Source organism: Takifugu rubripes, chromosome 1 (assembly GCF_901000725.2).
Source record: "Takifugu rubripes chromosome 1, fTakRub1.2, whole genome shotgun sequence".
Taxonomy (NCBI): domain Eukaryota; kingdom Metazoa; phylum Chordata; class Actinopteri; order Tetraodontiformes; family Tetraodontidae; genus Takifugu; species Takifugu rubripes.
The window spans coordinates 23,359,212-23,377,535 of NC_042285.1; the positions used below are offsets into that span (position 1 = coordinate 23,359,212).

Consider the following 18,324-nt stretch of genomic DNA (forward strand, 5'->3'; position numbering starts at 1 on the left):
CTGTTCTTTAGGGGAGCCAAGGAGCGAACTCGTTGCAGTCTGAGCATCAGGTCAATCCTCATTATTAAATTTAAAGCACCAGCTTTTAAGGTTCAGGTTGGTTTGGATTTGAATACTTCCCTGTCTTCCTGCACCGGACGGAATTGTTTGTTTGTTGATTTCTATCCTTCGATTGTCAAATCAGAAGTGTCAAATCTGCTGTAAACCTCCCTGTTTTCCAGATAACGGTGCATACATCGGCGGGCTCTAATGCCGTGTTTGTTCAGAGATGCTGCGAGCTCAAATAACCTAAAGTCTGTTTGGCATCTCAGGACGGCAAACAGAGGCGAGGCGATATTTGTATCTGTAAATCTGCTACAGCTGCTGCTTGTTTTATAAAGCTTGCCCTGTGAGAATGATAAATTGAAGTGATACATGTATGGCCTCACCTGTGCAGCTCCGGAGTCTCCTGGGTGAACAGGAGCGCCTGTGCATGTGCGTGCAGAGAACTATCTGCTACCCTGAGGGAAGGTGCAGTCCTGGGATTGCCGGATCCGTTGGGAAGACATTACCGGCCACCCACTTATCCCCATGGATTGGAGCCGTTGTGTACCAGTAGGGCCTGTATGTCATTTGTTGCCCTCACCATCTTATTTCATTTTGCTGCGTCTGTGGGGGTGTTGTTATTTCAAACAAGGAGAATATCTCCATCTATTTCTACATATATCATGTGGATTCCTTCCTTGCCTATAAAAAGAAACCTTTTTTTACCCTTCAACATTAACACTTTGCATGTTTTTAATCTTAACAAAGGTAGTTAGCATTAATGCTAAGGCAACGTATTCCTGCTGTCACCCCTGCTGGTTTCTTGTCTGTTTTTAAATGCATTTGCACAGCAGAAATGTCCGAATACAACATGTAACCCAAAGGTTGTCAGTTTTCATAGCTGTTACTGTTCACTATTAAATGCAAAAGATTAGTCCATGAACTACAAACACACTTGATTGTAAATACATGTTTGCAGATTTGTGCAAACATTCACAAATACATTCGACTTCTGGATCCTGGATACTTTGACAGGGCTTATACAAATTTTATTCTATGCTTCCTTGACATTCTTGGCTTTTATATTTTGGGGCATCTGGAGGATTACCCCCACAAACTTTCATGGCATTATGTCCAATGGCGATAAAGATATCTCTCTATCTGCAGATCGTGTCACACATTTGCAAATCATTGCAGCAATAATGGCCTCATAATATCCGGCACATAAAGATGTCTAGACAAATCTAAATGGCGTTTGAGTCATTTATAGAGCTGAGGCAGACCAACTGATGTTGAGAAAAGATGTCCTTTTTTAAGACATGGACAATAAAAGCAATAATTATTGATTTTCGGGAGATACTCGTTTCTTTTTGCCGCTATTGATGAACAACACAACCACTAACGCTGAGCAAAAACCTCGCCATTGTCTTTTAAATCAAACTGACATGGACACCGACAGGAGCTTTAAAAAGGCTCAATAACTACTAAGAAGCTGGGAATCAATGCTAAATGACGCTGCTGTGATTAATTGAAAGTTGTCTTTGTCTTCGGGGCAGGCAAGCACTATAATCCTTGTAGCTTTAGTTTATTTCTTTCTTAGTACCAGACTAATTCATTAAAAGATGAGAGCATCCAGTGATTCATTGATTGTTTCTGTAATTCTATCATATTTAGCCACCACATTTATGACTTTTTGTCATTTCTGGTGTACAAGATGCTTTTTTTTTCCTACAACAAAGTGCACCCCAGTGTCAAGTTATTTATTGACATTCTTTCAAATTTCTTCCACCGATGGGTGTTTGTTGGACAAGGACAGTGGGGCATTAAGAAAAGGAAGAATGTGAAGGCTACAATATAGAGAGAACTAAAGCAGTGTCAAAAGTGATGTCCTGTTACTTTTGGGGCCTTTGTGAAGACTTGGTTAAAGGCTGAAATGGTGAAAGTTAATATCAAGCCGCATTCGGAGGTAGAAGCAAAAAAAAACAACAACTAAAATATGCTTCCAAGAGAAAGAGGCTTTTTTCATGATTCGCTCTCCTTCGGAGGGGAACAGTGTCACAGATTGTGATTTATTGCAGTGGTGTTTGCCAACTGGGCCAACATCCCCCTGCATTTTTGAAAAAAATCAAACTAAAGTATTCATTTTTTTTGTCTTTCTTAAATTTGTTTCAAGAGGTGCCTCAAATCCTGCACTTCACCCAACACGATCAGACTGAGTGCACAGGTTACATTTTAAGCCTATCACAAATGCTGCTGAGGCTTAGTAGAGCAAATATGCAAACACGTGCACATATGCACATGCAGCTATGCACGCAGAGCCAGATGCTTTTGTCTATACTGCCTCTTTATCATTTGGAATTTCTGCACATTTTCCCACATCTTATGGATGAGGACTGAAGTCAAATAACTATGAGGTGCTGCAGGTGTATGTAGAGCACCAAGATATTAACTGGAAGCTAACAGTGACCTCAGAACACCCTGTACAAACACTCACCTGGTCCATGATATTCCTGTACGCTGATTCTACTGTAACTGTGGAAGCCGTCTGAGGACCAACACAATTAGCTACATTTCTTTGTGCTAATACTGGAAAACACAAACGCACACTTTACACATCCTGGATTGTTATTGTATAGAGCTGGTTTAAGTCAAAGCCTTGTTATTGAATCCTATTGATTTACTGTCATCATAATCTGACCTCAGCCTTGAGCACAGCTCCCATTACAATAAAGAGTTGTTTGTTTACTCGCCGATTAGCCTTCTGGGTGGGGAGTTGGAACATTACAGTACATTTCCCCATGCCTAATACCTGGAAGGTGAGGAGATAGTGCAACATACTGATCCTCTCCACAAGCGGGGTTGTGGATGAGTGTTGCAGCCAGCTAGCAGAGCTCTAGTGCTATTTGACACGCATTATTCGAGGCACAGTAGTTGCCTGAATGAAACATAATCACTCCTGTTATTACAAAGAGCCCTTGAGATGCCACAGCTATAGCAGAAAGACATAAATAATGGGGTTTAATAACCTTCTCTATATTAATTTACAACATGTAACAATGCATTTATACCCAAACACGTGTTGACAGAAAAGGCGGCGAGCAGCACGGCCTCAAACCACAAACCTCTAACTTTAAAAAGGTGCTGAGTTATACAGACGCTGCCTGAATATGAAACGCGAGCATGCAATTTATCTCCTCTGAGGCGATAACTTTGAAAATAGAGATAGCATGATGAAGCAGAGCCATTCATTGTGATATGCAGCCCCCTCAAAAAATCCCCGCTGATTACGACTACGCACGCACACGCACACCGACTGCAGCGTACTCCTCATGAGTGCATATCTATCCCCCGTGAATGCGAATCCCCCAGCGAGCTACAAGCCTCTGTTCCTGTTTAAACACCATTTACATCCTCTCTGTCTTCTTCAAACACTCCCCCTAAACCCCCATTTCCCTCACAGTGTCACATCATATCGTGGTCAACACGGTGAGACACAAAATGATCTCCAATCATTCTGACCTTTCTTTGATTCAGGCCTCATCCGTGCGCTGCGGAGGTGGGGGAGACGCCGGTGGGGGAGAAAACGGCAGCAGAGGGTGAGCCTGAATGCATGAACGCTGCACACTTGCTCCATTACCTCTTCTGTCTTACCCCGTTTCACAAATCCGACGGATGGCAGAGCTCCTTTGGCCATGAGGCATGTAAGATTATGCATTCTGCAAATACGGACAAATAGAGCAGGCAGCTCCGCTACGCCGGTTTATCGCGGGGCTTGTGTTCTGTCAAAACTTTGCTTCGCTGGGGCACAAAACTCTGCTGAAATCGGTTTGCTCGAACTCTTCCACAGTCTTCAAATCGATGTGGAATGCCCGGCACAGAATCCCGCTTCGTAGCACAGAGCTGGCAGCATAATTTCCTGCAGTGTCACTCGCTTCATTAACGAGTCAGTATACCCTTCAAATTCTGAATAAAGGTCAGAAAACATTTGAGCTCTGGGTGATGAAAAACATTAAAAATCGTCATGGTTACCGAACAGAATAACTGGAGGAGTCCACAAAGGAGTTATTATTTTTTGATTTATAGTGATGAGTTAATTATATATTCATTAAAGTTTGACCTGTGATTTCTACCCAAACGCACTGACATTGAAAGCTCTGTCTAGCTGAACTTTTTTTTTATTGCATATTCTTAAAGATTAATGTCCCCCCCCCCCTCCCCAACACAGTCAGTGTTTCCAAAAGTAAAGCAGCTCAAGAGCCTGGTAAAATAAATAAAGTATCATTCATACATTAAAAATTTAGTGGAAACATCAGCAGTCTGCAGTGTTTTCCGCAACAGACATTAATCGGAAACTGACGCATTAGTATTCCATGTGAAAGTCAGTCCTCATCTGAAAGCAGCACTGTCTCCTATCGAACCGAGAGCTTTAATGATGTATTATTCCTCCTCCTCCCTTTCGATGTGTGACAGAAAACACCCTAAACAAAAGTGTGGGCCTGCCTTATGCTCACAACATTAATTGTAACAGCAGGAAACAGCCGTGTTCGCCGCAATTCAGGTTCAAACTTGCACAATTGTCTAAATTCCATTATGCTGCACCTAGGTGCAGTGTAATGTGTGTATCTGGACCCCTACAGTGGACTGGGTGTTTGGGATTTTTCATTGACTTTCACCTTATGCCAATGATACACTGATGTTATGATACAGGAAGGGCATCGGTAGAGTGGAGTTTAGAAACACGACACAATTTGACACCCAAACCTGGAACAGGATGAAGAATATCTGAGTGTTCCTTGTCTTTAATGTGTTGTCAACATTTTGCAGTGACACGCCAAAGGCTAATTGTCAGAACAAAGAGATGAAAAGAGCTGGAAAGATACTGTCTGCGTCCGTGCGCTCCCACTTCGATGAATTATCCGACAGAATTCCTCAGAAGTTGAATGCTGAAGTGATTCTGTGATAGAGTTTGTCTTTACGGCTCATGAAAGAGCAGGTAGAGTTTCAAACAGCAGCAAAGCCTCCTGCTTCTGCCTGCTGCAGGGAACATGGTGTTTTCTCTCTGTGATGGGATCAAAGGAAAGCAGCGGGGGATTCTATCCAGATTCAACACGCCACCAGGAATTAACCGAGAGATTCCACCACAGCTCATGTCACCAATGAGATTAATTGGCTCAAGCCTCTTCGGTGTATTACTGATTGGCTTCTACAAAGACGGAGGTCTTTATCTCATTGGCTCAGGCACGAGCGTGGGCTGAGTGAGGGGCTGAGACCTTTCCTCTGCCACAAAGTCCAAGTCAATATCCAGCAGCCCTTTTGTGATTCTCCTCTGTGCCTTGTGCCTTTCGAAATGTTCCTTTTAGGCTGAATGTTTTTTTTTTTTTGCTTTTGGGTCTTTAAGAGTAAAATAATATTTTTTTAAAAATCACCTTTGGAGCCTTGTAAGTACATGACTAGCACCTAATGCACCTGAATCTTTTAAATACATTTGCTAAATTGTGTTCATTCAGTTTAAAAAGAAAACAATTCTGGTTAAAGTGCTACCCCCCCCCCGCCCCACACACACACACACACACACACACACACACACCACCACCACCACCACCACCAATTGAATTATGAACAAAATAACAAATATAAGCATTATTCTTATTTTATACATCAAAATATATTTTCTGCCTCTTTAAATGTGTGCATTTAATCAAATGAATAGATTTACATAATGGATTTGAAGAAAAATGTCAGCACAATCAAAGGCCTAGGTTCACGGGCCACCGTGCTCATTGGTGCTCCAACAATATTTGCTGGAAGAACCAACTGGCTCGAGATGGAGCACTCAAAACATCCCAGCTACTGCGGAAAGACCAACACCAAACAGGCATCTGAGAGGGAGGAGTTTACACACTCTGGATGAGAGTGTTTCTGTTTGAAAGTGGCACATCAGCGTGAAGCTACCATTACTCAAAGGTTCTCCCAGTACAGCGGCGACTCCCAGCTTCTGGCCTCACGGAACATCGGCGGTCTCGGCGAATCGCCCTTCGAAAAACTGAATGACAGAGACAATCCAAAAAAAATCCAACTTAAGATCTGAACACCATATCTGCACACAATTCAAATTAAAAGACAATTATTCAGGATTAATCCAACTGTAATCCACAGCCGCAATGTGATTAATCTGCTTAAAATTTTAATTTTTTGCCAGCCCTAATATCTACATACGTTTTTTTCATTACATCGCTTATTAAAGTAAAAACTGTGGTATTTTGCGTAAATAAGACAAAGAGGATTGTAGAGTCATTCATGTTTCTTGTGGTTTAATTACTCACATCATACACAGTTATAATCTATTCTACATTAGACTCCCACTATAAGTGGATCAGAGCACTTTCAGTTTTATCTCATCAGCAAAGGACACAAATCTAAAGAGTTTGTCACTTTTGCCGTAAACGTGTGTGTTAAGAAGAGAGAAGGTGTTGACCTTCACAATGTCAAAGTCGAGCCCCGGGATGGAAATGCCAGCTCTCGCCATCGGAGATCGACAATAACCATGATGAGGACTTTGTTGGGGCCGTTAAATGTGCATCAGCTGATGGAATATGCTGAAATCCTCCTTCGGCATTAGGAGGCTGGGACAGTCCGGCTGAGATGCTCATATCAACGTGGAAAATCACCCGCTATTTAATGGAGCTCCTTCTTTACGAGACAGCCGCCCATATGTGGAGGGGGTTCACCAGGAGGGCAGGTGGTGACAGCACGCACACAGGGAACACACACCTCAGCAAATCAGACTTGAATGATGATTGAACGCAGACCGTTTTCACACACGATGCAGAATTCAGTAGATAGATTAAAGACGCCTTTGTGTCCGACTCACAGTAACAACAGTAAATGTGAGGTCGGTAATAAAGATGATGAAAAAAATCCCAAATAGCTCTTTATTAGTGTGAAGTAGAGTGGGGGACGTGCTGGCCTAAATGCTGCCCTGTGTGTATTAACAGTGTAGCTAAGCCTCCTTGTATACTCATCAACTTTACTCATCACAGCTATGGTCCATGGAAGCATGTACTGGTGTGTTTTTGCTTAGTTTAGGCACTGAATGTTCGCCTTATGTAGTCATCTAAGAGCTGGCACGTGTGCAGTTTTTAAAGATAAGTTGCCTGAGACAGGCTGAGATTGTTCGGAAACGCAAGATATGTGTAGGATGGGCCATCACGCTTGTAAATGAGTCTTCAATGCGTTCCTTAGTGAGCATAAACACTGTCTGTTAGCATTCGCCTGACAGCATAAGGCCTCATCCCAAGTCTGGAGAGGTTCAGTTGGCCTGATGAGCGTTCAGGTACCTCAGAGACCGGCGAGTTATGTTCCAGTCGACTGACCTTTTGGGTTTTGATTCACCACTAGGTTGTTGCTCTGCACATCTTCGTTTATTTTTTGACTCATTGGCTGCTGTAATCCTGACTCCTTTTTGATCTCCAATAAATGCTGGGCGACCTTTGGAGAACAACAATCTTCTGGTACTCTGCGTGGCATTTTTTGGACACAAACACGCAGACAGGTGCCTTCTGAGTGGAAAGGCCTTTGCGTCCCCCCCCCCCAGCAACACGGCACTGAAAAGGAGGCTGAAGAAATCCTGTCAACAAAAGTCACAAACCTAAAAGTCCCAACAGGAATGCCAAGGTCACAACCCGAACGTGTGAGTCAGGGCAGCCATAAAAGCCATAACGGTATTACCACCAATAAAATAGTCATTACAAAACTGCAAAGAAAGCCCACAAACGTGTCCCTACTAATTTGACCCTTGTCTTTGTCCATTATGACAAAGTGAGAAGAAAAAAAGGCCATTTTTCATAAAGGCACCAATTGCTGGTGCCCTCTCTGCCAGGTAAGGTTACCTTGAATAGAAGAAAACCTGAGCCAGGCAGTATTGATCCAGCTCACGCTTTCACACAAAGTCTCCGCCCCCCCCCCCCCCCCCCCACCTCCGTCCCCCCGTTCACCATTGAAATGCAGGCAGTAATGTCATTGCCTCTCATTTGAGCATTAACACAGATTTCTCAGGAGAGAATACCCAATTGCTTTGCTTATAATATTCGGTCCCCCTTTGGGCCATATCATAAATGTCATCATATGCAAAGAAGGATTCCTGAATGCAGGGCTGAATAAATGGAGCTGAAAAAGCTGAACATTCACTCTTTTATTACTGGAAAGGACATTAGCACCTGGCAGATCACCGCCTTAAGTCACTGAAATAACCTTGACATTTTCTCATCATTGGCTCACAACTAACACGTCTTTTTCTCTCTCTGCTGCGATATGACGGCGGGTTATTTTGAGGAGGAAAACAAATGAATGAAAGTTAAAAGTGAGCGCATCAAAGGTGGGTCCGTTTGCCCCGCGAGCACCTCGGCTTGATGGTCGCCTCTATTTCCCATCTAAGCAGGAGTGGCCTGACCACCTGCCACCATCTGCAACTGGTCTGTTGGAAAACTCTCCAAATATGCTTTTGCACCGGACAACAAAGTCGCTATTGCCCACCGGCATGAAGCATATTCACAGGCCTAAAGGACTTATTGGTTATTGATTTATTTCAGTGCCTGGAACACAAGAGTGCAGCAACCTGTCACTGATGCGTCTGGAGCGTCTTTGTGCTGCGGCGCCTTGCTTTTGTGTTCTAGCACAATGTCGCCCTAGTTTCATTTGGCCTCACGTTGGCGTACGACCTGATCCTTAAAAGTCAACCAAAGTAGATAAAAGTGCAGGTTTTCAAGGTGCAGGTCCTGATGTGGTAAACAAACTACACATTAGTGCTAATATGACAGCAAATATGACATCTGTATTTAAGTGTAAAGTAAATTTAAGGTCAGCTGCAATAGAGTTCTGATGGAATTTAGCAAGATGGACCACATTTCTTAGATCCTGGCTCCTCTTATTTGGATGTCCAATAGTTTAAATACCTCTGACCTACAAACATCAGAAGAGGCAAAGCTCCATCACATCTGGAGAAGGTGATGGTGCCATGACATCTCAGAAGAATGCCGGTTTACATGTGACTCCTCTCCTCTCCTCTCCTCTCCTCTCCTCTCCTCTCCTCTCCTCTCCTCTCCTCTCCTCTCCTCTCCTCTCCTCTCCTCTCCTCTCCTCTCCTCTCCTCTCCTCTCCTCTCCTCTCCTCTCCTCTCCTCTCCTCTCCTCTCCTCGATGATGATAAAAGAGACCCAAGAGATTTTCATGTGGAACGCTGGAGTCTTCCCGACCTTGAGAATCACAGTAATGTAGTCTTTCAAGGTGCTAGCATAGAGAATATTAACATCTGCTGGGTCAGGGATCTTGCCTTAGAGCATGCTTCTGCCTGTGATTTTCATGTGTGTGTTGTATTTAAATGAACTAATCTTGATGGGTGTGTAAAATAATGGCCAGGTAGATCAGAGGAGGAAATAAAAGCCACCCGATATCAGATGCTTTGATTTAGATCCGGGGTTGTTCGATTATTCCTGGGTGATGCATTATTCCAGTGATCCGTTTGCAAAACACAACACACAAAAGGGATGTTGGTGTGTGTTCACATCAACTGTAATCAAGTTTATTCTATTCTGGCCAGCAGCAAATGTACCTGCGCGAACAACGTTAGCTGCCAGGAAGACAGATAAGCTGCTCCTTTTAGTCTGACCAGTGACTTTGAGAAGAACATACCAAGCAAGACACCCCCCCCCCCCCACACACACACACACACACACACACACACACACACACACAACTGACCTTGAACAATCAGATATATCTGCTCTGGCCTGTTTTTATATATAAAATTGTCAGCTTTAAGCAGCAACAAAGGTGACGTATTAACCAGGTAGATCAGCAGCTGGTTGCTATTTTTACTGTGCTCCCATCAGTCATCACAGGACGCTGCATTCCCGCTGTTGCCTCTGACCAGAACACACATTGTTTTGTCATCTCTTTGGCTCCTTCAGGGCTTTTTTTACTCCATTGGTGAGAGGCAACAGCAAAAATCAGGTACGCTTGTGTGAGATCTGACTGGTGATGTGGTGTCAGTGGTGCAGGATGACAGCACAGTCAAACGTCTAACGAGTCCTTCACCAATCCTAAACCAACAATGAACTCTGCTGTTTACAGCCAAAATGCAACTATGTAACTAAGAAAGTATCAGAGCAATCAAAAGCGTTCTCAATGAGACAAACACTCAAATGTGACACTGCAATGTTTAAAAACTAAATAACTTCTGTATAAGATGCGAACGGAGGGGAGCCACCTCAGATTGATCCATGTTTGAATGATCAACTCAAGCCTACAAAGTCCTACGAACTCTGGAGCCGCGGTCACGCTGTAAATCCTTGGCGCAACACACATCAGTAGAGAATGGAACACCTGTCTATGTACTCTGCATCTATTAATTACCCCATACTGTACACCACAGGACCTGAAAATGTCCTGCAATTACCATTGATTTATTTTTTCCCCCTGCACTCCAGCTCACTCAAGTGCATCACAGAGATAGCGTTAAAGGACTCCCGACTTCATAGATAAGCCAATTTTGATGGGTTTAGAAGATAACTGCCGGTCCGGTGTACACAGGCATCCTAAACTAGGCTCATGTTGCAGAATTACCTTATTTCTATTAGCAGCATGAATTCTTACTTGCACTTTTTACTGCCAGGAGGACAAAAATGTCAGTTGCTGCCAGACGCTCAGCACGGAATACAATAAAAGGCCTCAATTTGCATCTTTTCAAGGGGATGACAAATCCCATTTGCATAAATCTAATGAGTATTTCAGAGGGAGGGGACAGAAAGAAATGCAGACACCTGCGGAAGCAAAATGACATTGTTCAAAAACTCTTCTTTTCCCCTTATTACTGATAATATTGGCCCTGGCTTTCAGGCAAAGCTCGGTTACACAAGATAATCAGCAGGTCTGACATCCTCATCACAGAGGGTTTTTTTTGCTTTCTTTTGACTGAATTTTATAGCAGATGGAATCCCTTTCTTGACCTCTATTTCCATTTCAGGGTCACGGGGAGCTGGAGCTGGAAGGCAGGATGAAGAGGTCACCAGCTCATTGCAGGGCCCTATGTGAGCATATATAACCGACTACCAGAACACCGTCCATGTTTTGTCTGCAAGCTTGAATTGAGAACCCACCGCTTTCCACCCAGTCCCCTACAGCCTGAGCTACCGCCACCCCAGAAAGGCGGTGACGCTCTCCAAGGCAGGCTGACTCAACTTACTGTGGGGTTCTGAGCCATTACCCAAACAGGCAAACTTATTAGCTTTGTAAGCTAATTTTACCTCTGAGCAGTGGATATCACTGCTGAACAGAGAAAAGGCACATGTTCCGGGTAAATACACAAGAGGACCTTTAAATGAACGGCACTGAGCGTATGGAAATGAAATAAATCTGCGTCTCTTATTGGGGGCAGCTCTGCGAATTCCAGTGATGGGAACGTGGTCTCAGTGGTAGCGACAGGGAGGATTTACATCCCCTCTGTCTGGGTTCTAATGTAGATCTATGGTGAAGTGCCACATGTGGCGGTGCAGACCTTTTATCTTTATAACGGCACGTATGAGATGAAAGTCGACGCAAGCACTTCAGAGAGGTTATTTGTGAAAATTGTGACTACACTTTGTCAACGTCAGTTCCATCAGCCTCTCCTCCTCCATGCGCAGCAGTTCGGGAGCGTCTTCCTCTCACTCTCTCCTGAGTCATTTATTAAATACTGATGAAACAATGCTGACATATAAGCTCTCCTTTGTCAGGCCAGATGCTAAATTAATTAACTAGCAATCCATGCCACAGTGCCAGGAGGATGGTGATTGTATCGTTCTAAGCCGTCATCCTGTGTAAATTGACTGAGATTGAGATCAAACAAGGCTTTGACCTGGATCCCTCCCTAAAAACCCGATATGTGAAACATTGATGAGGGGATTTTGCTGGGGGAGGCTAGAGGACATGTTATCATTAGCTCTGCCACCAACCTCATTAGCTCAAACATGCAATTTTTAGGCTTTTAATTGCTCCTTTGCTGTTTCGCCACCTATATGGGATATAAAAACAAAACCATCATTTTAAAACTTGGCTTTCCATTATGGGATGTCTGAATTTGGTTTTTAAACTTGGAAAAAGGCTCTTTTGTTCACTTTCTTAGTGTGTGTTTCTCTCCTGCGGTTGTGCTGTGCTTGTGCTTCCTGGATGGGAGCGCATCATGTTTTTCTTAGGGTTCCTGCGATTAGGACCACCCAGACGGGTTCCTCCGAACCAGACAATTGTCATTTCTTTGCAGTTTGAAGTGTCAACATTCAGGAGCTGTTCTGCAAGCGGCTCATTCATCTAATGAAAACGCAAGCACAATGTGGCACGGGGGCAAAGGATTCAACACCCGCGGCAGAAAAGGAGCGACACTCGTGGTCACACCAAAGTGGTTTGTGAAGGCGCTGCCATCTCCGCGACCCGTCTACCGCTGCAAGGCAGAGAGACTGTCATAAGAACAGGCCCCAGGGGAGGTTAGAAGTCTGTTCACTCTCATTTCACATTCTGTTGGATGGAATAACAATCACAGCAGCTCCCTTTACATGCCGATGCACAGGCACCTAAAAACTGTTCAAAGCCTGCGTGAAAAGGATTTAAATCTGTATTTCCATATGCCTGATCCAACAGCGAGACCATCATTACCAGCTGAACCGTTGGAGGACACTGTATTGGTGATTAATTCTGCCTCCACGTACTTCTCTGTAATTGTTCACACTGGGGGGGTGAAAATAATGTTTCAAAGACCTGTTGATGTGCATGCCTCAAGGAAAACAGTGCAATTAACGACCATGCAAACAGTAACTGCCACATTCCATTTAGAGTGCTCTGGCTTTCATAGGGATGTATCAGGAGATGATGCATTCACGGATTCACAATAGCCGGCAAGCATCCACAAAAAGGCAAATAGTATCCCTGTTCAAGTGGTGCAATGGAACAATTAAGGAGTATTTTTCTATTTTACTTAAAATTTGAAAAATTGACACAGCTTTTGTTCTTGTTTTGTAGCTGGAATCTTTCAAAAGTTCCAAGTCTTTAAAACACTATTACTCAAATAGAAAAGCAACACTTCACCACATCAACATTAAAAGGTCTAAACTCTTTAGGTTTTAGCATGCACTACGTTACATTAATGACAATCTCCATATTTAAAGAGAGGTAACAGATTTCCCAAAACAGAGATCTTCCAAAATATTTTAAAGCCTAACAGAAAATTCAGAGCTGCTGCAGCCTCCAGCCTCCACCTCCTCAGCATATATGGCAGAACGGTGCATTTCTCAAAGCAACTCGTCCAAACTTAGAGACCTTGTGTGTTTCGGGCCACTTGTATCAACAACTGGATGCTGTCCTTCATGAACCAGGTTTAGATCTTTCAGTTGTTCCGACGCCACCAACAAACGATGCATTTGTGTTGCATGAAAACATACAATATTTTATTTCACCTCCTTATTCTTAAATCTATTGTCTTTATGATTCAAGATTAAAAAATAAATAAATAAAAAAAACCATCCAGCTGTGCTGCTTGATGGCCCAGCAGAGAATGAACGTCACTCTTTACTTTGAGCAGCAGCTGGGTGATGAGAAAACAAAGGTCATGTGACTGCAGACACATCTGACAGGTAGTCGTCTGGAAGACCGTGCCAGCCAGGTTTCCACACCTTTACAGAACCTTCCAGCCCGGCAGAACGCCTCCTTCTGCTGCTCTGTGATGCTGAGGCCAACACGATCGATGCTGGAACAGACGTCTGATCGCTAAGATGTCAGATGTGAGATTTCTGGACCAACAGGTGAGTTTGCTCTGCAAAATTTGACAATCAAATTACACCGATTACGCTCCCATTTGCACTTTTCTTCATTTTTATTGTATTTCATTGTATTAAAAAGCCACAGTATAAGCACAGTTTCCACACACACTCCGCTCTGCTCTTTCAGTATTTTATAGTCACGTGCTTGTCAAGACCAATTAGAGGAGGTCCGGTATGGCTTCATGTTCCCTGGTATCGGTAACCTCGAGTTCAGACAAGAAATGGACCGAAATTATTCAATCCATCTTCCCACGAGTGCCATGTGGCTCATTTTCAAATAGAGATGCAACAGTTAATAAGAAACCAACTCCAAATGGCTGGAAGGTCCTTTAACCTTTTCTCGGGGGTAAAAATAGAGCATGAATTAAATTACTATGGTAACTAACAGTGCAAGTCAAGGATTTGTTTTTACTGCCGTAAAGTTTCACACATTTGTAATAAAAGGCCATCACATGTCTTCAGTGTTTATTGTATTGGCTGCGTTAAAGTGTTTGAAATAACGTCAGTAACAGGAAATTAAACACATTTATAGATTTATGTTACATTTTTAAATGCCCAAAAATGGCAGATGTGGTCAAATGTTGAGACAAGGGCTCAGAACCAAGTTGTATTAGTTTGGCTGTACGCTGAAAGACACCAAACACCCAACCACCCATCCACCCACCCCTCCATCCATCCACCCACCCCTCCATCCATCCATCCATCCATCCACCCACGCACCCATCCATCCATCCATCCACCCACGCACCCATCCATCCATCCATCCATCCATCCATCCATCCATCCATCCATCCATCCATCCATCCACCCACCCATCCACCCACCCCTCCATCCATCCACCCACCCCTCCATCCATCCATCCATCCATCCATCCATCCACCCACGCACCCATCCATCCATCCATCCATCCATCCATCCATCCATCCATCCATCCATCCATCCATCCACCCACCCACCCACCCACCTTTGTGATGTTCTTGAGCTTCTTCTTGGTCCTTCTTTAACTTCTGGATTATCTCCTGTGGCTCTTTCTGTATTTCAGTAGACTTCTGACTGACCACTGTTCAGACAGCTCCTTCATCTTCTCCTCCACCTCTGAGAGCTCCTGCTCGTGTCGCGCTAATTCTCCAGAGAAATGCTCCTCTTTTATCTTCAGTCCTCTCTGGTGGGCCACATCTGTTAACTCCATCCTCGTCTGGAGGTTCAGCTTGAGAGCTTCATATTTTTTGCTCTCTTCCCGAGCAGCCTCTGTGGCAGTCAGCTCATTCATGGTTTGGACATGAGCAATGGTTCCCCACAGACTCTTGTGAAGGGCACTGATGAGCTGCTGATCCTTTTCAGTGAGCTGCTCTTTAAAATGGTTGACTTCATGGTGAAGCCTCCCCAGCGTGGTCAGGAGTTCAGTCACTTCCTTCTGAAGCTGCTCCCTCACTGTAAGCCAGAGCTCTTCATCCATGCTCTGCTTCTCTTCCATTTCAGACCAAACAGGGAAATAAAGATGCTTCACATTAGTCACATCCATCAGAAAAAAATGTTGTTTAACGGTTTCATTATCAAGGCTGAGTAGGAAATAAGGTCACGGTGCCTGAAATCACCTCATCTGCCCACGTTCTGCTGGATTTGTTGACTCCAAGTGCATGAAACCATGTAAACCGGAAACGGTTGCAAAATCTTTTGCTGACAGCAACGTTGGAGACACAAAGGTTATTTAAGACGTGAGAGTAAAATCTTCAAAGCCGTCATAACCCGTAATAATCTTCAAAGTCTGACTTTATATTAAGTAATAAACCTCAAATAATGACATCATCGAGTCATCTTCAAAGGTTTACCCCATATCAGATTTTGCATTGAAGCCAGCGTAACCATGGGAACTATATATGAAGTTTTCAGTTCATTCTTAGTTTAATAAAAAATTTGATTCATGTGTCAGAAATCACACACTGCTTCCTTTCCCCCTACACAGTAAATAGCCTGGAGTGAACTACTTAGTGACCTCTGAGGGTCTGAAATCCTGCAGACACTCGGCCAAAGAGCATCGGCACCATTTGGTTGATTCAATTTTTTTTTTTTAACAGCATAATAAATACAAAACACTGTTGGTTTGTTTGTTGAACTCTATGACCTGGGTGCAGCAGGCTGGCCTCTGAATGCACTGGGCCTGGCTCTAGCACACATGAAGCTGTGACTGAGCGTTTTTCTGGCATCATCCCTGGTACAGAGCAGTGCACACATATGCTTCAACTGAGAACATCGAGCAGCTGTCACACGAGGGAGGTTCTTGGCCTGAGAGCTGGTGACGAGTCAGCAAAGACGGGATCGCTTTTTGGTTGATGGGGCAGCTGTCCCAAAACATCATCCTCTGCTTTTCATCCCATTAGATGGGACAGAAGCTGCCTGCGTCTCAGTGGTCTCTGCTTCCAGCGCTCCTCGGCAGCAGCAGCAGCAGCAGGTTACGTTGAACTGGCCTAAACTGGTTACTCCCCAACCCTCATCCAAGTCATGTTGGCAGAAACCCACAGACTGGCACACAGCCCACAGGCAGCACATCTGACAGTGTGGAGAAGCGTCATGGCAACGTCAAAAATAAAACTGTCTCCAGCCCAGCAGAGTTTCTTAAAGATATGTGGGCAAAAGCCTCTTGATTCACATCCCTCCTGTCAGCAGTCATATTTGTCTTGGATAGACAGAAAACGACTCTCCTCTTTACAGCACAGCTGAGAAACACAGGAAACAAACGTGTACCCTCGGAAACACAGCTGATCGCCTCAACCAACGCCGCACGATGGTTGGAAATGTTTGGCATCCTGCTGCCATCGCTTCCACTAGCGCTGATGCCTTTATGTGCGCGCTGTAGGTAACGTTCCTCCACCTCTGTAGTTTGAAGAGTTGAAATGTCATGTTCACATGGAAGAAAGGAAAGAATGAGGTGGGAAAAAGCACAAGTTGCTCCTGGAGAGGAGGAGAGGAGAGGAGAGGAGAGGAGAGGAGAGGAGAGGAGAGGAGAGGAGAGGAGAGGAGAGGAGAGGAGAGGAGAGGAGAGGAGGGGAGGGGAGGGGAGAGGGGAGGGGAGGGGAGGGGAGGGGAGGGGAGAGGGGAGGGGAGGGGAGGGAGGAGAGGAGAGGAGAGGAGAGGAGGAGAGGAGAGGAGAGGAGAGGAGAGGAGAGGAGAGGAGAGGAGAGGAGAGGGGAGGGGAGGGGAGGCTGTAGCATCGCAATAATCGCAGCAAAGCAAAGGCTCTCAAGAGCATTTAAAATTCCTTTAGATTCTCAAACGCCTCCATTCTGTCCTCGTGGGCTCCAAACTTGTGGCACTCTTTGATCACCTGTGGAGGAATATACGGCAGGAATCTGGAGTGAAAAAGTCCTGCTGCGAAATAGATTGAAGACACCAGCAGCATTTCCATATTAATGTGTCTCCCCCACAGGTACTGCACCCCGAAGCTAATATGCTCATGAGATTACGTTTGCTCATTTCCCTTTAAATTCTGAAATGTGATCTAAATCCAGATGCAGTTCAACATGTGTTTATTCACACTGCATGCAAATTTAAAAAAAACTAAAAAAAAACTTCTACAGTTAATGTATGGATCCTGATCCTGACAGAGGACAGCTGATATTGCCAAAGACTACCAACATTACTGCCTTGTGTAACGTTCGCCTTTGGTTTCACTCTGAATTTTAATAAATCGAGTTTAAAAATACATTTTCTCATTTTCTCTTCATGCTCTTTAAAAGTTTGTCCATTAGTACAAAATTTACAATCTTTTGGAAAAGACTTTTGCCATTAAAGTCCTGAATAAATTACCCTGCATGGTGCTGATTCATGCTAGCTACAGTGATGTCGACAGAAATGCTGCCAGCTAATTGATTTTTATTTCCAAAATTGCAGCCAATCAGAACTGTGCACCCTGGGTGGCGGCTGATGATTCCTGCTCAGCCCCGACTACTGACACTAAATTATGGCCCCTGTGCTAAGTTATGGGTTCAAAAAAAACTATTAAAAATGTTTTGGGCATAATTCTCACTTTAGAAGTCTGCGTGTGTTTCCAAAACCTCGTTGAAAGCAAACCACAAAGAATTAAGGCGGTTCTGATGGCAAAAGATGCTCAAACCTTTTTCAAGCTGCACCTAATGAAGTGGTGGCGAGTGTTTGAGTCTTTGACGTCCTCGTTTCTTTCCAGGGTCGAGAATACAGCACGTTAAAAATATGAGATCCTTTCGCATCACACAACTCACTTGACCCGTGCTCCTTTCTATAAGATGGTTGCCAATAGCAACAAACCCCCCTTAAAACGTTGATAAAGGCGCTTCAAAAATTCATTCAAAACTACCGAGCTTCCTTATCTAAAAGAAGATGGGGCATCAACCCCCGTCGGGGGGGTGGGGGGTTGTGTAACTACGATGAATGGTCTGTCCTCCCCAATCAGTCCAAACATTGGTCTCCTCCTGCAACGCGTTAGC

The 18,324-nt window shown here is 44.1% G+C and overlaps 1 long non-coding RNA gene across 1 annotated transcript; it reads right to left on the reverse strand.

Moving 5' to 3' along the window:
- Window positions 1–13,458: 13,458 nt before the first annotated feature.
- LOC115251662 (uncharacterized) lies at window positions 13,459–15,520 on the reverse strand. Its single transcript, XR_003890178.1, has 3 exons — window positions 15,460–15,520; window positions 14,829–15,331; window positions 13,459–13,857 (listed from the first exon to the last, which is right to left on the reverse strand). It is a non-coding gene; the product is annotated as an uncharacterized lncRNA (long non-coding RNA).
- Between the last annotated feature and the right edge of the window lie 2,804 nt (window positions 15,521–18,324).